This window comes from Callithrix jacchus, chromosome 20 (assembly GCF_049354715.1).
Source record: "Callithrix jacchus isolate 240 chromosome 20, calJac240_pri, whole genome shotgun sequence".
Taxonomy (NCBI): Eukaryota; Metazoa; Chordata; class Mammalia; order Primates; family Cebidae; genus Callithrix; species Callithrix jacchus.
Window position 1 is genome coordinate 25,929,240 of NC_133521.1, and position 23,015 is coordinate 25,952,254.

The window sequence follows — 23,015 nt, forward strand, 5'->3', positions numbered from 1 at the left end:
AAACCTGCTCTCCCGTGTGGCTTGTCCCTGACACTGGCCCATCTGGGTTGGGATCTGCTATTGGCTGGGATGGGGCTATAGAGGGTGTAGAGGAAACAGACTCTCTCCTCAGCTGCCCTGGCCCCCACCTTACTCCTGCTGTGACCCCAGAAACCCTCTGGGCAAGCTCCCCACAGCCGTGCCTGCAATGGCAGTGAGCGGCCAGGCCTGATCTTTGTGCTTCTCCTGGGCTGGCCAGAGGAATGCCTTTGGTCTGTCTTCAGGCATCAGTGGGATTTGAGGTGACTGGCAGCCAGTGGGCAGGAGTGGCCCCACAGTATTCCTCTAGGAAGTGGCAGACCCAAGCACACCAGCCCTCCCCACTGCCCTCCCAGGCCCTTCCCAGTGACTCCAGGTCCCCCTGTCCACAGCCTTCCAGCTGCCGCCCCTACCCTGCTCCTGCATGTGGCCTCTGGCGCAGGAGACACAAAAGGGATTGCCACCCATAGAGCTGACTTCTAAGGCTCTGTGCTTAATTATTTTGTCTCAGGGAAATGAAAGGAGGGTAAACAAGCAACAACACATTAATTAGTCTGATCTCTACTTTCCCGTGAAAGAGGAGAACTAGAGTTAAACGTTAGAGGCTGGCACTTTTCAGAGAATCCCAGAGTCCTCAGGGAGGTGGCCAGGGAAGGACATGCTCCCTGGCCTGGGCCTCCCACGTGGAGGTGTTCAGCCACACTGGTGCCTGCCCCCTTTCTGTTGCCTGTGCTCCTTTGGCCTAGTGGGGCACTGAGTGGGCCCAGCCCAGGCTCCATCTCCAGGTGAGGGACCCCATGCCCTAGCTCTCTGCTTCCATGTCCCTAGACTGGCAAATATGCTAAGCAGAGTCCACCGTGGGCCCCTCTGAGGGAACTGGCAGGACCCACAAAGGCCTTGTAGGCTGAGTTTTTGCAGCTCAACCCTCAGACTGCATTGTTCTCCCAGGGCTACTTATTTTGAAGTCCACACTCATCCATGGGTTTGTTGCCTTTGCAAATCCTGGTGTATGGCTTCCGAGGTTGCCCAGAACACCACGCTCTCCAGAGCTTAGTTGGAATCCTGATGCCTCCAGGTGGTTATGGGTACTGGCAGGCCCCAGGGTCACTCTTGAGCCCTGGGGTCAGTGGAGGCCACATGGTACCCCAAGGCAGGGCTCCTGGGAGTCAGCCCCAACCTAGAATTGGAGACTTTAGACCTGCCACTGGCCCACTGCTCAGCTTAGGCTTGGGTCTCAGGGTGACCTGAGTGCAACCCTGCACTGTTCAAGACGTCCTACCTCCCAGGATGATCATGAGAACAGAAAGGGACATGGCGGGTGACCTGGCCAGGTCCTGCTTCCTTCCTTACCTGCTGTGCCCCTCCTGGGGGGACCTCCCAACTCACTCCTCCCCTGAGGGTGGCCCCTGCATGCCCTGTTTGCCCTCCCCAGCCTGTGGTCCTGGCAATGGTTCTGGGGGTCACTGGAACCCAAACACAGAACTCCCAGGACCCTGGCTGACCCAGAGCATCTTCAGGAGCCTCAGAGACATCAGCCACACTGCTTAGGCTGGAGCTGCTGGCCTTCACTAGCTTGTTGCTGTTCCCTGCAGCAGGGACTGGACTGGGCCTGACTGTGACAAGGGGACTGGGCTACTGGGCTGCAAGGAGCAGAGAGCTCTGTGGTCCGCAGGTTGACCCGAGTGGGAGGGGAACTTGCCCTGAGAGTTTGGGGTCCCAGACAACCCTAAGTCCAGATAAAAGGGAAGAAGTGAACAAGTCCTGGGCAAGACCCAGGAGGCCACAGCCCCAGCCACTCCTGGCAGGTGTGGCACTGACAGCAGGCAGCGCCACACTGCAGCTGCTCCTGTGAGTGACTGACGATCTGCAGTCAGCCTGCAGCCCTGAGACCCGTGTGGCTGACATGTGGCCTGAGGCATCACAGCACAGACCGCGGGAGACTATGGCTGCTCAGAGGCCTGTGCGGAGCCAGAGCCCCTCTCCCTAGATGCTGGCCTGAGGGTTCAGGAGGCAGCTGATCTGCCATCACCAGGGGAGGGCGACTCCAGGTATAAGGCCTGACCAGGCTGGTCCCGTCTGAACAAGCCATGGTGACCAGGACCTCTGCTACTGGATGTCAAATACCACCAGCACCAAGACAGCTATCCCACTCCCCATCTCCCTAGTGACAGACCTGCAGGCATAATGGCACACAGGCCCTGCCGCACAGTGGCACAGAGGATCCTAGGTGGATCCTGGCTTTGTATTTGAATTTCTCTGGTGGTGGGAAAGTGAACAGCCAGGCCAGTTCTGCTGGTAAGACAAGCCCTGGCCACTATGAGGAAGCCTACACCATTTTCTAGGGATCTCTCAGCCTAGGGGTGCTTCTGGAGGTTTGGGAATTGCCCCGACTTGGTGCTAGGATAAGGCCTGTCTGTCCTCCACTGCCCTTTCCTTTGGCCCGTGTGCCTGCTGCAACCACTCTTCCTGGCAGCAGGGCTGGGAGTCCCAGAGCAGAGAGGCCTCCTCTGAATCCCTGTTGTGTCCACAAGCTCATGGCTAAACAGGAGCTGGGCCAAGCCCCCAGTTTCCGCAGGAAAAGCCACGTGGATCACTCCAATCCAATTACCCGAGGTGCCTGCATCCGCCTGCAGCACTGGGCTCAGGCCGGGCCATTTCTGCGTGGATGCCTGCTGCCGAGGAGTTGGCATGGCAACATGAGCTCTGAGCTGCTGAAACTTAAGTCAGCTCATGGCTGGGAGGACAGAAAGACAGAAGCGGATGCCTTTCTGAGTGATGTAGGTCAGACATAGCCACGCTAATTCCTGAAAGCCACATCCAAGGCAGAATTGGGGTCTGGGGTCCAGCAAGAATGTGTGCACTGTGGCAGCGACTACCACAGACACAGGTGTGCCAGGTAACACCATTTAGCTGCCTAGATCCAAAGCACCTGGCTCCTCCTCACTGTCATCCTCCCTGACCTGCACACCTACCATCTATCATTCTAATCAGGCACAAGTATGTTTGCACATCCTGGATGGAGCTCCAAGTCTCGACACCACCACAAGCCCGAGGCCCACCCTGCTTCACTCCTTGGGAAGGGCAGTGAGTCAGCCAGGCACTCAGCACCAGCCCCCCTGACCTGGAAGGTCACACAACCCAGCTAGACTACCCTAAGGTCTCTCTGGAACTCTTATTGAGCCCTCTAGGAAGGAGGCCTGCATTTTGTCTAGAGATGGAAGACCAGGAACCTGAAGCTTCTGGAACCTTCTTTGAGAATGAATCCAATTCAGAGGAAAACAGACCTTAGGGCTGGAAGGAAAAAGACCAACTCGTAGGGACATCTTTGAGCTCTGATCTCCCTGTACCCGAAGCCAGTGCAACCCTCAGACTTTCCAATTAATGATTCAGCAGTTCCCCTTTTCCTGTTGTTTTCCCTTTGAGTTGGTTTCTGGCATTTGCCACTAAAGGGATCCTGTCTCAGATATACCAGCTATGTGATCTTTCTAAAATGCGATTCTATCAGTGCCTCTCCTGTGCAAACCTCCTGTGGCTCCCACTTGGCATCCCACTGGACAAAGTGGAGGCTCCTCTGAGTCCTGGGAGGCCCTGCAGGACCTGGTGCCTCTAGCCTGTGCCTTAACAGCATCCCTCGGGAGACTGCAGCAGAGCAGACGATGGGAGCGCAAACTCTGATGTTGGATGTGCAGGGCCAGGTTGTCCTGCTGGATATTGGACAGGCTGCTCAGCTGACTGTGCTTTAGTTTCCTCACGTTAGGCCTGGGTAATAACAGCCTCTCCGGGTAGTTGCAGATGGTGCACGTGTAGCACCGAGTGTGGTGCCTGCCTCATCTCTAGGATGATTAGTTTTATCGTTTTGCTATCACTGTTAATTCCCTTGCAGCAAAGGCCCAAAGATACAGTCAGAGCCTTCCAAGTCTCCTCCCCGTGAGGCTGGTTTACCTTACAAAGAAGGTTCTCTGCTCTCCCAGGTGAGTGGCAAGGACAGTGCAGGGACATCAGGGCCTCCGTCTCCTCACAGGGCATGATCAGTGTGTTGTGGGCTGCTTGTGCAAGCCCGAATCAGAGGCCTCTGCAGAAGCCAGGTGCAGGCAAAGGGGCCAATTTTCAAGAAGAAACTTTCCACAGGAGGTGTTACTGCACCATGTGATTTCTGAGAATAGGACCAGGCTGTGAGCAGCTCTGGGGCACTCCTTCAACCAGCCAGCCTGGGCATTTCCCTGGCGAAATCAGAAAGCCTAGATGAAGCCAACTTGGGTATGATTGAAAAGCAAATCTCAAGCCAGGTTGGTGGTACATGCCCTAGAGGTGCAAAAGCCAACATGATGACTCAAAGAGCAGCCCCCCTGGGTCCAGGCCCTTGTGCCACGGTGACATGGGCAGTTGCCCTGAGGGCATGAGCCCCATCCTAGGGGGCAGCTGAGTTTGAAGACCTGGCCATCTACTCTCTACCACCTGCCCCTCCAAAGTCATCTACTGGTGACTACAAAGGGTGCCAGCAAGGAGATGGCTGGATGGAGGCTGGCACCTAGACCCACGTCTGAGCCACACCAGGTGGCTCCTCTTCCCATTCCTATGTTTCCTGCATTACATTTGCAAACCCGCCTGTGACTAGACCTATCTGCCAGAGTCTACAAAGAAGGGAAGAAGCCTGCAGGGCTCCCGCCAGTCCTATGCCCTCATGGAGGCTGAGCCTAAGACCAAGAGGAGGCTAGGGGCAAAGGCTCCCTTCAGGATGAAGATGAGGAACCTCCTCCACCTAGGGCAGCTCCAGGGCAGAACTGGAACAGTCCCGAGTCAGAAGGCCCCAGGCCACGCTGAGCATGTAGCCAGGCAGGGCCTCCAACCTCAAGTGCTCTGGGCCTGCCTGGATGCTGAGGCCTGTGCCTGGGCTGGGCCTTACCAGTCACCACAGTTCACATCACCTGCTCCTGGCTGGCCAGCGCCACTTCCACCCCCAGGAGGCCCTCTGCCTGCAGTGCCACTTCTGCCCTTCACAGGAAGGAGACCGGGGGCCTTGCTTCTCCCAGGTTCTGCTGTTGAGGCTTCTGTCCCAGCCAAGTCCCTGCTTCCCTGACACAAAGGCTGATGTTAATGGTTCATGAGCTGAACAAGCCTCGGAACATCCTTTACTTAAGCGGGGATGACAGCATACTTTCTGTGGGAGTAGAATTTGAAACACAAGTCCACACAAATGCCAGGATCTAGGCAGACCCTGTGTCGGCTGCATTTCCTCCTGGAACGGAGCGGCTGACTGCACGATGTGGGGGCATTTCAAGGCACAGAGAACACAGATTAAGACGACAAACCTCCCTGAAACAGAACAGACGGGCTAACATTCTTTGGAAGGGAATCATTTCATATTAAGCCTAAAGTTTTCTATGCAAAGAACATTTAACAAACTGAGTCCTAGAGGAGAATTTATGCAGAGCTTAAAAAGCAAGTGAGTGAGAATGAGTAAATAAAATCAGGTGTCAGCATCTCACTCAGGCCTGGGCTTTCTGGGCTGAGGCAAGTCATCACTCACTGCTGAGGGTTGAGGCCCCATCCTAGGCCCTTTCAGTGACCTCTGACCCCAGGCCACACACTGCTCTACACACGGTACCATGAAAGGCCCTCCCTCTGCACACGGCACCATGAAAGTCCTTGGCTCCAAGAGAACCAGCCAGAATGCCCTCCCCATTGAGAGATGAACCCAGCTCAGGCCCAACCAAGGGCTGCTTGCCTGTTGAAGCCTCTGACCTGCCTGTGAGGCCAGGCCTGTCCAGTGCCTCCAGATTATATACCTGGGAGGAATATATGGGTCTGCTGGATTCCATTGCCTAGGGTGATGGGACTTAGAGTTTTATTTGCTTAAGAGTGTGAATTAGGCATGGGTGTGGTGGTTCACTCCTGTAATCCCAGCATCTTGGGAGGCAGAGGCGGGCAGATCATTAGGTCAGGAGTTCGAAACCAGCCTGGCCAATATGGTGAAACCCCGACTCTACTAAAAATACAAAAATTAGCTGGGCATAATGGTGCTTGCCTGTAGTCCCAGCTACTCAGGAGGCTGAGGCAGAAGAATCTCTTGAACCTGGGAGGCGGAGGTTGCAGTGAGCCAAGATCAAGCCACTGCTCTCCAGCCTGGGCGACCGAGCAAGACTCTTTTTAAAAAAAAAAAAAAAAAAAAAAGAGTGTAAATTAGTCATTTGTCCACATGGAATATGGGTGGGGAGGCATCCCTCTAGGTGCTGCAATCAAGCTGGCCTTCCTTATCTCCAAGAGAACTGGGGCTCTGGGTTCCAACTCAGCCCTATGCCTCTGCTAGTGGTAACCCTGTTTATACCTGCTCTTAGCTGTTAAATTCTGCACATCTGAAAGGGGAGACCAGAGCTGTTTTCCCTTTAGTTCACCTGGGCTTCCAAGCCCAGGACAGGAATCTTGCCTCACTTCCTCTGGCCCCTGGAGTGCCTGGAAGCTACTTTCCTGCAAAGAGGTAGGACTGCACTTCCTGGTCCCCTGTGGTTGGGTGGGATCATGTGAGAAGTGCTGACCAATGAGCTGTGAGTGAAAGTGGTGTCGGGCATTGCTGCACTTAAGTACTTAAACAGTAGATGTGGGACCTTCTAGAGTTCTCTCCCTCTGCCACATTGACCTGCAGTGTTGGAGATGGTGGCTGCTCCTTCAGCCTCAGTCCAGGGTGAAGAGACACGGTCCAGGGCCCCAGCTAACCCACATGTAGTGTGGCAAGAAGAAAACCTTTGATTATAACCAACCTATGACCTATCCCATCCTGACCAACAGAGGACAGCTTCTGATTGGCTGTGTAATCAGTCCACTTACTTGATGCTACAAACAAGCCTCATTAATGGACAGCCCACAGTTTCCCAAGAATACAGTCAGATCTATCTTCTGATCCAATCCAATTCTTCCTGCTCTCAAAGATAATGAGGCAATAATGATGTTCCTTTGTCTTGAATCCAGGCCAGGCGGAAGGCTCACTCCTCCTCACCCCCTTAATATGCCCTAAAAAAGTCCATTCCTACCTAAGTTCCTCTAGCAGCATGAAGCATCAGGGGAGCTGAGTCTTAATCTTTTAATTTGTAGTGGAAACTCTTTCTCCTCAGAGAAGCGGTTGCTTTGGTGACACAGGTAGCACAGTAAATCCATAGGCGTGGAGAAGTAAATCCACCAGAAACCTCTGCCAGGGGTATTTGGGTTGGTCCCGGGGGCCAAGTGAGCCCTGCAGGGAAGGGGCAGGTGGCAGCACTTGGGGTGCTTTGAGGTGGGCGCAGATAAACTCAGAGCCCAGAGGCCTGGCGTGGTGAGACACTGTAGGTCTGGCTGGTTAGCAGCGCACCCAGGGCTGGCGGGGTAGGGATGGGCAGCAGCTGGTAATCAGGGAGGCTGGGCCCCTGGGTGAGTCAGATGCAGCACAGTGGCTGCTCAGGGTATTCAAAGCAAGGGCCTAGGGTTTCTGGCAGCAGAGACTTTGCCTCCTAGACGTTTATAGTTGAGGGTGGGGTGTCCCCTAGAGAGGGTGTGGAGACGGGAAGGTGGGCATTGGGTGGAGCAAGCTGTGAGCAAGGGAGAAGCAGGTGTGGTGGTGGGGCAAAAAGGGAACTGAGAGTGGCCACAGGGAGGCCACATGCCTTTGAGGATCATAATGACTACTAGGTCACTGATTACAGACAAGAAGGGGTCCTCTAGGTGGGGCAGCTAGGGAACTTGGCCTGAGGGGAGGATCCCCTGCATTCACTTAATTTGCCCCAAGTTAGGTTTTTGTTTTTGTTTTGTTTTTTGAGACGGAGTTGCGCTCTGTCACCCAGGCTGGAGTGCAGTGGTGCGATCTCTGCTCACTGCAACCTCTGCCTCCTGGGCTCAAGCAATTCTCCTGCCTCAGCCTGCCAAGTAACTGGGATTACAGGCATGCGCTGCCACAGTCAGCTAATTTTTTGTATTTTTAATAGAGATGGGGTTTCATCGTGTTGGCCAGGCTGGTCTCAAACTCCTGACCTCAGGTGATCCACCCACCTCCGCCTCCCAAACTGCTGGGATTGTAGGCTTGAGCCACCACACCCGATGGAGTTTGTTTAACTTAAATGCTTAGCCTGTCCGGATAGCATTGCACCTCCACTGCACAGAACAAGCTGGCTCACGTCATCCCTTCTGCTCAGAGCACGCGTGCTGCATCTGTGTCCTGCACTTCAGGAGGGATGAGTGGCCCTCTGGCTGGTCGGGAGTCTGGGTGGTGACCCACCTAAGGCTGCCTGCCCTCCCCCAGTGCACCACGAGAAAAAAGGAAGACAGGGTGTCTCATTTGACTTTCTTGCTAAAGTTTTGGAAAGAAAATGTCCAGAGCAAAGGTCAGCACCTCTGAGAAAACAGTCCATGCATTTTCAACCAGATTGGCCTTAGGGAATAGGCCCAACTGGAGGTGGAAGCAGATCGTCTCTCATCTGTTCTCCACTTTCTGCCCCTTGGTCCTGGCACTGTCCTCTAGCTCTCTGCTCCATGGGACTGCTCCTTCTCAGAGCCCTTGGAGGAGTCCTTGGAGGTCCTCCCCTGCCCACTCCTTAGGAGCTGGACTTTCCCTTGCCTCTCCGCTCCCTTCTTGGCTGATTCCTTGTAGGTCACCTGTTTCCAGAGCCCAGGTATCTCCTGATCTCTGACCACATGTATTTGATTGAGAACTCTACATCTTCCTCTAGAAGTTCATTATTCCTCTTCCTCCCCTTTCCCCACATGCAGCTCTATCTCCTGAGTAGTTCTGGGCCTTGGACCTCCTCCATACCCGGTCTATTCTTCCCATTCCACAATTCTGCCCCCAGCCCCCTGGATCCATTCCCACAGCCATATCCCAGTTCAGGGCTTGCTCTCTCCAACCTAGACACTGCCACAGATTCCACCTGGTCTCTCTCCCCCAGCCCACCTGGCAGCTGGTGGGATCTTCCTAAACTACCCATCAGACCAAACTGCTTCCTGTGGCCCTTCAGTAGTGCCTGCTGACTCCAGGAGGCTGCCCAGGCACCTGGGCAGGGAAGGGCAGGCTGTCCCCAGTGTCCTGATGCTCTGTCTCCTCTTGTTCCTGGAGCTCCAAGGGCCCTGACCCGAGCAGTCCCCCACTCTGCCCTTCCAGACCTCCACACTTCTGTTTGGGCTGTTCCCTGATGACCCTCATCTGTGTGAAGGAATGTGGCCTCAACAGAGGAGCTCAGGGTTCAAGATTCACAGAGAAGATCCCTCCTTCAAAATTCAGCCAGCTAATTTTTTGGCTCCAGGGATAACTAGAGGACCTTAGGCTCAGGGCAAACAGGCCCTTTCTCTCTTGACAGCTGAGTGTTTCTGTGCATGTATTGCACAAGCTTGCAGTCTGCATACTAGAAAGGTAGGTAACCAGCCCCTGATAGATCTGACATCTTCAGATCTATCAAGCTGGAAACAGAACTGAGAGACAGGAGGCTCAAGCTATGTCAGCAAATTCATCCTTCAAAGCCTTGTGTGTGTGGATCTGTGGGTTGTCTCTGCAGGACCAGGGACCCTGCCCATGTGGAACCCTGGGGTTAGGGGGTAAGGTGCTCCCCCACCCACCCCAACTTCCAGTCCCAGGGAATGAGCGTTCTATTTTCTAACTCTGAGGCCAGACTAGGAGACCAAAGCCTGTGTCCCCCACTCCCCCTGTAAGCACTCAGAATTTTATTCCATTACCTGACCCTAGCTGTGTGTAGAGTAGGTAGATAATAGGAACCCCTGCCAACTGAGGACAAGTGGCAGCCCTGCCCCCTGCTGACCTGGAGCTGCAGCCAGAATGGGCTCATCTGAGGCCACCTGCTTGGGACCTCAAACTCATTCCCTCCCTCCCTTCCTTTCTCTTTCCCTGCTGAAGTGGGGACAAAGCTATGAGCCAGTCCATGGCAAAGACAAGAGGGAGACTGGAAATGAGCATCAGAAAGGCAGGAGTATCGCTTTTCGGCCTTTTGGCTAAGATCAAGTGTAGAAAGGCAGGAGTAACGGAGCGCCTCTTGGGGATATCAGAGAAGACACACACCTCACAGAATGTGCTTTTCACACTGGGAGTGCATCTGTACTGCACAACTACCCCAAATAGATACGGCTGGTCCCACTTACAGATAAGGAAACAGAGACTCAGAGAGGTAAATGGCAGTCCCTGAGAGGTGTGCAGCCAAGTCACCTGACTCCAATTTCCTTTTTCTCTCTACTTTTCTTGCCAAGGCTGAATATAAGTGATATGCAAACATATCCAGAAATACGTAAATGAATACCATCCAGAACCACCCTTACTTCCAGGACAAGTTCTTGGGGAAGAGTAACATTCCCTACAGTGTCCCTCTTGTCCTTCCCCCTTGATTCCCACAAAACAAGACCTTTGCCTCTTTTTTCAGTCCCCTGCAGGTAACATTTGTCACCTACCCCCACTGAGCCCTTGGTAAAAATTCTAATGGTCTCCTTCCTCCCTCCCTGTGAGCTGCTGGTCTCATCTATTTCCCCTTTCATTCTTCCATCCAGTAACCACCACCTTGGATCCCCAAATCTCCCTGCCCCCATCCTGGTGACCACACTGACAACCCTGAGAACACTTATGTTATCAAGATTTGGGAAGGAGTGGGTTCTTACACTGGTCTTGTTCTGGCTCCTAGTCTGAGGTTTCTGACTGCCAGGAGTCACTAGTTTCTGCTTTTATTCCTGAGACTGGCCCAGTAGTCGGAATTACTTCTTTGGGATGGATTCAAGAGTAGAATTACTCAGTAAACTTTCAAAGTTCTGATAGACTGCCGAACCACTTTCTACCAAGGTTCTGTCAATTTACTGATTGTTTGAGAATACGTGTTTCACAGCATCCTTACCAACTCTGGGTTTTAACATTAAAAAAATGTGTTTTTAGCACTTTGGGAGGCCAAGGCGGGCAAATCACTTGAACCCAGGAGTTGGAGACCAGCTAAGGCAACATGGCAAAACCCATTCTCTGCAAAAAAATACAAAAATTAGCCAGGTGTGTCGGCGTGTACTTGTAGTCCCAGCTACTCAGGAGGTTGAGGTGAGAAGAACGCTCGAGCCCAGGAGGTAGAGGTTGCAGTGAGCTGAGATTGCACCACTGCACTCCAGTCCCAGAGACAGTAAGACAGGTGTCAAAAAAAAAAATGTTTTTGATAGTTTAGTGGAAGCGGTATCTGGTTACATTTTTTCAGGGTACTTAATTTGTATTCCTTTACTTTTATGAAGTGCTGCTTCAAATCGTTTTCCCGTATATTGAAGGAGTTAGTATTTTCTCCATAGATTGGGTGTATTGCACTCCATTTGAAGTCAGGATGGGACCCAGATGGCCGGCCCCAGATTGCTAACCCCAGAGCTGTGGTTTTCAAACATTTTAACAAGCAGGAGAGCCTTTTCTTAATCTCACAGAGTATCTCTATAAAAACACTGACAAGTAGCCCATGAGGAAAGGCTTGGAGCACCCCCTCACCCACTCCCACCCCACCCCTCTGGTTCCCGAAGTCTTGGTTTTACCTGAGGAGGAGCCACTCCACTGGGACTTTGCTGTCCTTATCTCTGAAGAGCTGTCACCAGACCTGAAAGGAGATGGGCAGTTCAGAGGTGCCTGGAACAATCTCGGGAACTCACCCAACAGCCACCAAGCAGCCCAGAACAGGTGAGCCAGGTACAAAGACCAAGAGGCCCCAACTTCAGCCAGAGGCACTGCCACACCCTCCACGTTGCCAGGGTGAGGGTGTGTGCCAGGCAGTTCCAGTGGACGAAGTGCAGCCGCAGTGGGCGGGGCCCGAGGTTTGTGTGAGGATTTTCAGGGAGGAGGGTTGCCAAGAGGGGAGGACTCCAAGGATGGGATGGTTGATCCCTCCATGTGGACACGGGGACCCAGGCCGGGCTCAGGGGGTGCGGGGTGAAGGTGGAGGGTGGGAAAAAGGTGAATTCAAAAGCTCCAGCCGCAGGGCCCAGGTTTAATCTGATGGGAGAACCAGAATAATCAGACCTTTAGGAGCTTTGTGCTATCTTGCTTCTCTAAGATACCTGAGGGTAGGAGAGAGCTGAACTCAGGCCAGGAAAGAGGGACAGTGGCCACCGGGATGGGGTGGGTGAGGGGACGAAGAGCAACATTGAGAGGAACCAGAGGGATCTGGTGGCAGATAAGCGGGAGGGTAGGCAGGCCAGTGGAAGGGAGGCTCAGCAGCACACCTCGTGAACCCAATGGGGTCTTCAGAGGGAACAGCTGGGAGGGAACTCATGTGACCCTAGGCCTTTGGACACGATGTTACTGGCTCCTGGCACCCCTTGCTGACAGAGGTGAGGGATCCTGGCACTATGCTCTGGGGACGCTGCCCTTCACACTTGGGCCCCGTCCCAGTTTGTAGTCCCCGCCCTTGCCCCCTAGTCCCGCCTCTGGCTTCAGCCCAGGCCTCCTCCTACCAACCTGCCAAATCCTTGGCTCCAGGGCCTGCCCCCTGTCTCAGGCCCAGGCTCTGCTTTCAAGTTCAGCATTCCCTGCCCAACGCCCAGCACGGCCACAGTTGTCCTTGTTCGTTCCACCTTAAGCCAGTCCCGTGGCCCAGCCCAAAACCCTCTTACCCCGCTTCATCCAGAATAGGAAGACCCATCACTCTTCATAGCCCATCCCTTATGTACACTTACTATGCAGATCACCCAAACTAAGTGTTTCAGAAGAATATGAAAGCCGAGGCCCAGTCCATTCTCTGTCCCCTAACTAAAGATGTGGCAGCTGTGCTGGCAGAAGTGTCTCCTCCACGGCAAACAACTGGCTCTCTTCTCACTACGAATTTGCACAGAAAAGGTTTGGGCTCCAGTGAGACCCTATTCTGGTCTAGGCCATTGATCTTGGGCAAGTCATTTAGCCTCTGAACCTCAGAGGCTCCCTCCTCTGTAACACTAGGGGCCACTAGAAGATCTTGGATGGCCATGGCCAGTACCAAATGAGCACCGGCACTGGAGGTTGCCAGATCAGAGTGGGAAGAAGGAAGCCAGAGCCCCGCAGGTCCACGCTCTGCATGTGGTGACCTGGGTTCCCCAGGAACCCTTATGTCCACATGGATACCCTGGCTTTTGCCCTCTGAGCTAAGTACCTGGCAAGCACCCCTCCCCAGCCTGGGGAGTCCAGCCTGCCGGGAAGCAGAGGGTGACCTGCTGTCCTGGCCTGTCCTCTGTCCTTGGGACTCCTGCCTCTTCACCCACAGTTGGCTGACAACCTGCATGCATCTCTGTCCTTCACCCTCTTGTTGGGCTGACCTGACCCAGACCACAGGCTCTCAAGCATCTGGCATTGGACATAAAGGAGGCAGGGCACTCCTGAGCCATTTGGGCCTGTGTGACTCCCAGCCCTCACTGCCCTCTCTGTAAGTGGGGAGGAGCTCACCTCTCATCCCTCAGTGAGAAGTTTGTCAAGAAGGATCTTTGGCCTCTAGCATTTGCCAAACTGTCCCCCACCAGCTGCACAGCTGCATGCCCCCCTACCCACCCTCCACCCCCACTCCCATGCCCCACTGACTTCTGAAAAATCTCTGCATGTTTTTTTTTTTCACAATAGAATTATATGACAATAACTGGCTATTTAGGGAAGGGTTCCTGAAGGGAGATGGAATCTCTACAACCTTGAAATTATAGGCCCTTGTCTTTTCTCAAAAGAAAAGAGAAACATGTCAGCTCATTGATATTCTGAGCCAGGCCTTGTTTTGAAATATGTTCTTCCCCTATCCTTTCACAAACCACAGACTTTTTCCCTCTTTGAAAATAAGATCACATCAAGTCAGGGATTAGAAATGGGAAAAATTCAATCAGAGCCTCCCTCTGCCAGCTACCCATCTCAATATACTCCCAGGTGAGCAGAATCCGCTCCTGCTCCAACCCTGCTCAGCATCATCATTCAAAACGCACCGGTAGGAAAGGGTGAAACAGAAGAACCTTTCATCCCCGGCTGAGCGGGGCCTGCAGTGCTGCTCTCCTGGCTCCGGCAGCTGGCTCATGCCTGGGCCGAGTCAGGCCTCTGGCTTAAATAGGCAGTGGGAGCAGAGCAGGGAGGGCCTGGGGGGGCGGGTGTGGAAAGTGGGCCATTTACCCAGCACAGCAAGGCAGTGTCCTCAGAGCCAACAGTGGTCCCAAGCACGCACCCGCCTGCCTGCTGCCTGCCTGTCTACCAGGAGGCCTCAAGCCCACAGGCCCCAAGACCGCAGACCAGCACCTGGGGTGACCCCTGATGGACGTGCAGCTCCAAGGGAGACTACGTCCCTGGATGCACTGAGCTCGGTCAGGTTCCTGGATACCTCCTCCTCTCCTGTGTAGCAGAACCAGCTGTGGAGATGGACAGACCTGTTCCCCAGGGCCTCTCTCTAAGGCTTGGTTTCTGCCTTCTTAAAATGAGGATAACACTGACTTCACAGGTCCAGAAATAATGTTTGTACAGGGCCTGGCACCTAGGAGGTTGATTTATTTACCCACATGGGGATACTGGGGCAAGGTACCTTCGATGAGGCTTGAGCCTACCACAGCCTTCCATCTGTCAGTGTCGGACTACATGCAGACCTGGGACCTCTCGGCCTCATTCTACAGTTGAAGTTTAGGGTGAGTGAAGGTGAAGAGCAGCTGTTCACCTTGGGGAAAAATCTTGACTGTACCCTAGTGAAAGAGTTACCTTTAAGCCCTCAGTGTTACAGGAAAGGGGTCCTGATCCAGAAAAGGAAAGAATTCAGGGCGAATCCACAGAGTGAAATGAAAGCAAGTTCATTAGAGAAGAAACAAAAGAATGGCTACTTCATACACAGAGCAGCCCTGAGGGTGCTGGTGGTTAGTTTTATGGTTATTTCTTGATCATGTCCTAAATGAGGGGTGGATTATTTATGAGTTTTCCAGGAAAGGGGTGGGCAATCCCTGAAACTGAGGATTCCTCTTCTTTTTAGACCATATACAACCAAGAATGACTGCTGGAACATTGCCCTGGCATTTGTAAACCTTTGTGGTGCTGGTGGGAGTATCTTTTGGTGTGCTAATACATTATAATTAGCATATAATGAACAGTGAGGACAACCAGAGGTCGTTTTGGTCACCCTCTTGCTTTTGGCAGGTTTTGACTAGCTTCTTTACTGCATCCTGTTTTATCGGTGGAGTCTTTGTGACCTGTATCTTGTGCTGACCTCCTATCTCATCCTGTGACTAAGAATGCCTAACCTAGGCTGGATGTGATGGCTGACACCTGTAATGCCAGCACTTTGGGAGGCTGAAGCAGGCAGATCTCTTGAGCTCAGGAGTTTGAGACCAGCCTGGGCAACATGGTGAAACCCTGTCTCTAAAAACTATACACACACAAGCTGAGTGTGGTGACGCATGCTTGTAGTCCCAGCTGCTTGGGAGGCTGAAGTGGGAAGATTGCTCGAGCCCAGGAGGTTGAGGCTGCAGTGAGCTGTGATGGCACCACTGCACTCCAGCCTGGGTGACAAAGTGAGACCCTATGTCAAAATAAACAAACAAACAAAGATTAAGAATGCCTAACCTTCTGGGAATGCAGGCCAGCACATCTCAGCCTCATTTTAGCCAGCATCTTTTCAAGATGGAGTTGCTCTTGTTCAAACACCTCTGACACCAATACTAAGGCAAGGGAGGGTAGCATGGTTAGACAGGTATGGTCAGGCAGCCTGTCTGCATTTGGGTGAGACTCTGGGGGAGAGGTACAGAAGTATCCCAGAGTAGCTGCTAGGGATGGCTGGTGAGAGGAGCTGCCCCTCAAACCTGCTAGGTCTCCGAGTAACACTATAGGGAGGTGAATGTTTTACCTGGTTGGTTCAAATTGATCTTCCAGTGAGTGGGACAGTGCCCCCACCTCAGTGAACAAAGATGAGGACATCAGCTAATGGAGAATTAAAACAGAGTAGTTCCTTTGTCATTTTATGCTTGAAAAAGTTCTGCCTTTTAAAGTGCAAATACATCTGCTAGTAAATAATTGAAGTCACATGAGGGCATTGTCTTAAACAGGAAAAGTACACATTTTTGTTTTGATTAATAAAATGTTAACTCCTCATTTCTCCCAAAGCAGCAGCAAAACAGAGGGCCTGGATCTCTGTTAGTTGGACTCAGAAGGGAAATCAACTTGACTATAAAGACTGATGAAGTTATGATTACATGTGAAGCCCATTCATATGCCAATTATTAATTGTTGTATATATTGTGGACCTGACACCCTTTCGGAAGTTTGGATTACAAAGGTGGGAGACACACTTAGAAACAGTGTGTACTTCAGAGTCCAATCTAAGTTCAAATCTGGCCCTGGGCAACACTGGGCCTTCATTTAGCCTCTCTGAGCCTTGGGTTTCTACTAGTTTGCAAGCTTGTTGGGAGAATTAGATGAGATGATATTGGTGAAAACTCTGTGTAGGCATTCAGTAATCAGTTATCCATTTGGAAAGATAATTCCATAGGAAGCATGGGTGGGCAGGAGGGGAGACAAGCAGGAAGGCCAGGGCAGTAGCCAAAGCAGGGAGATGGCAGAACCAAGGCAGTGGGAAAAGAGAGGGATCACGTATCTGGGGGACGTCTGAGAGGGTAGAATGGTGTCATGGACTGAATGTTTATGACCCCAACAAATTTATATGTTGAAGCCCTAAACCCACTGTGTGCCTGCATTTGTAGATGGAGGCTCTAAGGAAGTATAGATGGTCTCTGACTTATGATGGTACAACTTAAGAATTTTCAACTTTTTTCTTTTTTTTGCCTCCTCACTCTGTTACCCAGGCTGGAGAGCAGTGGAGCCATCTCGGCTCACAGCAACCTCCACCTCCTGGGTTCAAATGATTCTCGTGCCCTGGTCTCACACGTAGCTGGGATTACAGGCACCCACCACTACACCCAGCTAATTTTTTTTTTTTTTAGTAGAGATGGGGTTTCACCATGTGGGCCAGGCTGGTCTTGAACTTCTGACCTCAGGTGATCTGCTGGCCTTGGCCTCCCAAAGTGCTGGGATTACATGCATAAGCCACTGTGGCTGGCCAAGATTTTTTTAGCTTTTCAATGATGCAAAAGTAATAGACATTCCATAGAAACTGTACTTTGAATTTTGACCTTTTCATTATTTTAGTTTTTTATTATAAAATGTTATTATTATAAAATAGGCTTTGTTAGATGATTTTGCCCAACTGTAGGCTAATGTGAGGGTTTTGACCATGTTTAATGTAGGCTAGGCTAGGCTAGGCTACAATGCTCACTAGTTTAGGTATATAAAATGCTTTTCAAGGAACTGTATTTTCAACATACAATTGCTGTATAGGGATGTAACCCCGTGATAAGTTGAGGAGCATTTGTAATTAAGTTTAAATGTGGTCATTAATAAGGGCGGGTCCTGATCTGATAAGATTAGTGTTCTTATAAGAAGAGATGCTTGGTGGCTCATGCTTGTAATCCCAGCACTTTGGGAGGCCAAGGCAGGAGGATCACTTGAGGCCAAGAGTTAGAGACCAGCCTGGCCAACATGGTAAAACCCCAACTCTACTTAAAAGACAAAGATTAGCCAGGTATGGTGGCATGCACCTGTAGTCCCAGTTACCTGGGAGGCAGAGGTTGCAGTGAGCTGAGATTTCGAGACAGAATGAGAGGCTGTCTCAAAAAAAAAAAAGAAGAGATGCCAAAGTGCTCACAGGCACCAAGGGCAAAGCCATATGTGGACTTAGGGAGAAGGCAGCTGTCTACAAGCCAGGAAGAGAGCCCTTACCAGAAACTGAATCAGCCAGAACCTTGGTCTCAGACTTCTAGCCTCTAACCTGTGAGAAGCTAAATTTTGGTTGTTTAAGCCATCTAGTCTGCGGTATTTTGTTACGGCATCCCAAGCAGACTTTTACAAATGGATGGGGACCAAGGGGTAGTTGGGTAGCATAAAAATGGACCAAGAAGCTGGGCGTGGTGGCTCATGCCTGTAATTCCAGCACTTGAGGTCAGGAGTTCAAGACCAGCATGGCCAACATGGTAAAACCCCATCTCTAGTAAAACTACAAAAATTAGCCGGGTGTGGTGGTGCAAACCTGTAGTCCCAGATATTTGGGAGGCTCAGGCAGGGGAATTGCTTGAACCTGGGAGGTTGAGGTTGTAGTGAGCCAAGATGGTGCCACTGCACTCCAGCCTGAGTGACAGAGTGAGACTCTCTCAAAAAAGAAATAAAGAAAGAAAAAGGAAACATGGAACAGGAAACAGGAATTTATTCAGCGGTCTCCTGGTTCAGGTAACTGTATGGCTAGTAAGTTGCTCACTTTACTAGCAGGTGGGTGAATGGGTGAAGGCAGGGTTCATGGTGTTTCGTGACATTTGCATAGATGTGTCCAGATAGAAGTGGGATATTCAGACCCAGAACTCAGAGTTGAGGTCTGGATTGGAGCCTGTTTGAGAATTATTAGAGTGTAGGTGGACTCTTGAGAGTGACTACATTTTGTCAGATCACTAATCTTTCTTTCTTCAATTGGTCCATTCTAATTCTAATTTCTTGTTATGTAAGATAGCTTTTGTCTTTTATATTTTTGTAAAAGTCAGATATTCTCCTTTGCTTTAAAAAAGTATAATTGTGCACAACTTTCCCCTAATTTTTACTTGACTTTGTTTTCCCCTACATGTAGAGAACAAGTCTTGTTTAGGAGTATAAGTGATGTGATTAGAATCCACTTGTGCAGTTAGAATTGCACATTTTTTTTAAAGGCTCATTTTGTCTTCAATGTTTGTGATGTCAGTTCTCTTGTCATTCTTACCCAATTTCAGAAGAATATATCTCCCTTCATTTCAGCTTGTTGGATAATTTATAATTCAAAATTTAAACTAGCAAATGCTTATTTCTTTTTCTCAGAGTTGCACTTGAAAGGCACAGTGTGTGTTTTCTTCAGTTCTAGGCGGAGCCGTTTTTTCATTTCTGGAAGCTTTTCTTATATTATTTCTTTTCTGATGTCTCCTTTATGTGTTCCTCCATTCCTCTCTCTCTTCTGGGCCTCCTTTAGGGCTGTCATACCATTTTCCATTTTCCAAATCATTGATTTGCTCCTCTGTTTTGTCTATACTTTTGGCTTCATGTCTTACCTTATCTTCAACTTCACTGATTTCTGTGTTCTATTTGTTTCTGTTATGCCAATTACTACTTCCAGTTGTTTTCCAATTGTTTTATAATTTTCACCATGGAATTATGGCTATTTTTTTTTCTGATCTGTTTCTGTTAGCATTTTACTGCCATTTATTACTTTCAGAGTAGTTATTATCCAGTTCATCTTATCTGTTCCTTCAGATTCCATCATTTAAAAAACAAATTAATTGACATTTATTGGGCGCCTACTGCGTGCAGACACTGCTGCTCATCATTCAGCACTTGCAGTTGTCTGCTTTCCTTCTAACCTTAGTACTGCAGGACTCAGAATTCTCTAGTCACAGCTGCTTTAGGCAGGTTCTGATGAACTAATTCATTTATTTTATCTTGTTCCCCAAAAAACTTATGATAACTTAAACTGTATCCTATGGACAATATGAGACTTTTGTTCAAATAGGGAATTAGAGCTATGGGAAAACAGAAGAAAACAAGGCAATCAGACAGAACTAGAGACAGAGAGAATGTGAGGTGAAATCTCATTCCAATGGTAGCCTCAGGTGGGCACACAGATGTGTTTTATGACTGAGGCTTGTCCTATTGATTTTTTTTGGTGGTGTTGAATGACCCTTTGTTTTAAATTCTTATTTGAATAGCTGTAGTGTAAAAGAGGCCCCGTGGCATCACTCCCTTGTCTAGCCCTGCCTCGCTGTGGGAAATGCTTATATCTTTCTCAAGGGGGCTGGAATTGGAAAAAAAAAAAAAAACAAAAGAGGCAGAATTATAGGAACAAAAGAGAACAGTGTAACAGTGACCCCCAACCTCATGGCTCACCTTCCAAAAGTCTGTATTGATTGAACAACTCATTAGCTATGTATTTCCTGTGCTCAGAATCAGAGATTTTCCCTGTGTTGGGTGGCAACTGTAATCTGGTCGAGAGGAAGGCTTCTCAGGGCCTCTCTGTTCCCACAGAACTCCAGAGTGGCCTCATTTCACACTTCTCGGGAACCAGCTTTTCGAGTGACAGATTGATTGGTGTATGGGTGGTTACCAAAAAAGATTCTATTTTATTAGCTGTTTGTCTTGCAAAGTGAAGTCGTTTTTTTTTTTTTTTTTTTTAAACTTTATCAAAATGTCATCATCTCCAGGGTTTAGAATGTACCCTCTGGCTTCAAGGGAAGATCTCAGTCCCACAGTGAGTCCCATAGCTGTCATGTCCCAGTTTACCTCAAGCCCTTGAGCGACAAGAAACCTGAGTTGGGGCAGGTGAGCTCAGGCCTGTGGCTGCCCTAGTCTGGACCCACTTAGGGGCTGACCCTGAGGGGCAGCTAGCTGAGCACCAAGGGGACAACTCTAAATTTCATCCCAGTGCCTAAACTGCTTTTAAAAAAAAATACATCAAGGGAAAAGTAACATGTAGACATTCTTACACATGAGAGACCATGTATATATAGGTAATGTTGCTTTTCTGTTTGAGAAGGATATAGAAAACATTCCACTTCCTCTTTTTTTTTAAATTAAAAATGAGGAAATATATTAAACAATGAAAAAGACCTTGGTTTCCTATTGTGGCAGTTAAAGAGAGAAAAACAGACTGAAAGTGGTTGCGTGAGGGCAGGGAGCAGAGTCCTGTCTCATGGGTGCCTCAGCTCAGTGTGCTTGGCCTGGGCAGCCCAGCCCTGCCCTTCCAGACTCAATGGGCACAGCCCCTAGTCGTCCACTCTGTCCTCCACCCCTCCTTCAGCTGCAAGTGTCCTGTCCAGAGTCAAGGCCAATTACTCCCAGTTCCTGAGTCTGTTTCTAGTCCCTGTTCCCCCTCTTTCCCTGGCTGTCACTTCCACCAAGGCCTCCTCCTGTCTTGACTGCATTGAGCTCCTTCCCTCCTAATTGGGCTGAAGCCTGTGATCCTCCCACCAGCAGCTCTGAGCTCACTCCGCCCTTGTCCAGCATCTCCAGATCTCCCTCTACCCCTAGGATCGATCTTTCTACCTGGCCTGGCTTGAGGGCCCCTAGTGACCAGACCCTGCCCTCCCCAGCCTCATTTCTGCCCCTCCCTCTCTCCCACTGATTTGATCTGATGGCCCCAACCTTCTTCCATTGTTCCTAGAACATACCATGCTCTTTCATGCCTCCATGCCTTTGTACACGCTGTCCCTGGTGTCTAAAACACCCCAGATGGTCTACCTGACACCCATCCTCTAAGGCTCAGCTCTAAAACTTTGAACCCCCTCCCCTCAGTCTCACAGCCCTGGGCTTTGTACTGGCAGCCTAGAGCCCCCTGAGCTCCAAGCACAGGGCCCAGTCCCTGATAGAGGCATTCCCGGAACCTCGGTCTAATCAATAAAGTGATTTCTAGCCAGGGGGGCATATCCATCACCAGAAGGTTCGATTCCCTTTGTACACACCAGAGGGCACAGCAGGAGCTGTGAGAAACTGCTCCCCATGGTTTGAATTAGTGCTTCAATCTCAGTGAGGCTACTTTGTCATAAAACAAAACAAAAACAAAATGAAAATGCAACATGGAGACTTTACATTGAAAAGTGTGTGAACTCATGTGTGTGTTATGAGTGCCTATAGCTTACTGGAATCATCATCCTCATCAACATGATTATATAAAAAATGTTTTGGGGCACCCACTGTGTGCCAGGCACTGTGTTCAGAGCATTTCAGAGCATTCAGCGCACAACGTCTTGTTTCATCCGCTAAGCAGCCTGGGGAACGTAGGTATTATTGATCCCGCACTCAGAGATGAGAACTGAGGCTCAGAGGGGCATACGTGACTTGCTCAGTCACACAGCTAGAGAGTGGCACAGATCCTGTGAGCGAGACTTATCTACGGCCCCATTCTGGTTAGCATTCCGACTGGTAGGGCTCCCTAATACACAGGAAGCACCCACAGGTAAGGGAGGAAACTCCCAGGGGTTGGGAAGTCTTGCTAGCCACCACCCTCCCCTCTTACCTGCACCCCTGCTCTGTCCCAGAGGGATTTAAGGTGGATGCTGCCATGATTTGTTCTTAACACTTGAGTATGAATTCATCTATCAACTGTTGTCCTGGTTGTCCAAATGGTCAGAGAGCCAGTGGGGATTGGGAGGTATAAACCCAGCAGGAACCAGGTAGAGTTCTGCTGTGGGGCTGAGGGGCAATGGGGAACACCCTAGTCAAGCCCATTGTCTCTCCCTGGTGTCCTTCGGCCCTGTGCCCTCTCCATTTGTTCTCCAGACAGAAGCCAGAATGATCTTTCTAGATACATACTTGGGCACCCTCCCAGCTAACTCTTTCATGGTCCCCAGGACAAAATCCATGCCCCACGCATGTCTGCCTCCTCTCCTGTTGCACTTCTTGCCAAGCTTATCCTCTGAGCTCTCCTCTTTCCTCCTTGGTCCCATTCTTTCTCCAGGAGAGCTTTTCCTAGCCTGGAATTCAGCGCCTCACCTAGTTTGCTCCTAATCTTCTTGCCTTCTATGCGGGTCTCTTTCTCCAGGAAGCCTTCCCCACTCCCCTGGTGGCAGTGCTTCATCTTAGGGCCTCCTACAGGGAGCCCCATTGTTCCTGGCACCACTTGAGGTGGCCTCTAGAGGTCTGGGACCTGGGTCACATGTCAAACAGGCAGGCAAGGCCAGGGGATGACAACCACAGGGAGGAATATCCCCAGAGGCAGCCTTCCAGAGGGAGATACAGAATCTGGTCAGGGAGGGAGGGAGCCCAAGAGGTGGGTGGGCCTCTGGAATGTGCTGGGGCTGTGGCCACCTGGACCCCTGCTGGAGCTGCAGCTGTGGATGTTGTTCTCAGGGAGAGCAGGCAGAGGAAAAAAGGGGGTCAAGGACAGAAGCTTGGGGCTCATCCATTTTTGGCTTGGCGAGGATAGAAGAGCCAAAAAGAGCACTTGGGAAAGGAAGATGATCACAGAAAAGGTGGTTAAAATAAAGCACTGTTTTTA

The 23,015-nt window shown here is 50.6% G+C and overlaps 1 protein-coding gene across 2 annotated transcripts in view; it reads right to left on the bottom strand.

The window, feature by feature from the left end:
- Window positions 1-23,015, bottom strand: part of SMPD3 (sphingomyelin phosphodiesterase 3) — a 92,002-nt gene that overhangs the window by 17,078 nt on the left and 51,909 nt on the right. Inside the window, exon 2 of one of the 2 annotated variants that reach the window (XM_002761096.6) lies at window positions 11,524-11,585. The exons of the other annotated variant lie outside the window; for it this stretch is intronic. The gene's annotated coding sequence lies outside the window, so the exon portion shown is untranslated. The remainder of the gene's footprint in view (window positions 1-11,523; window positions 11,586-23,015) is intronic. 2 annotated transcript variants of the gene reach the window in all.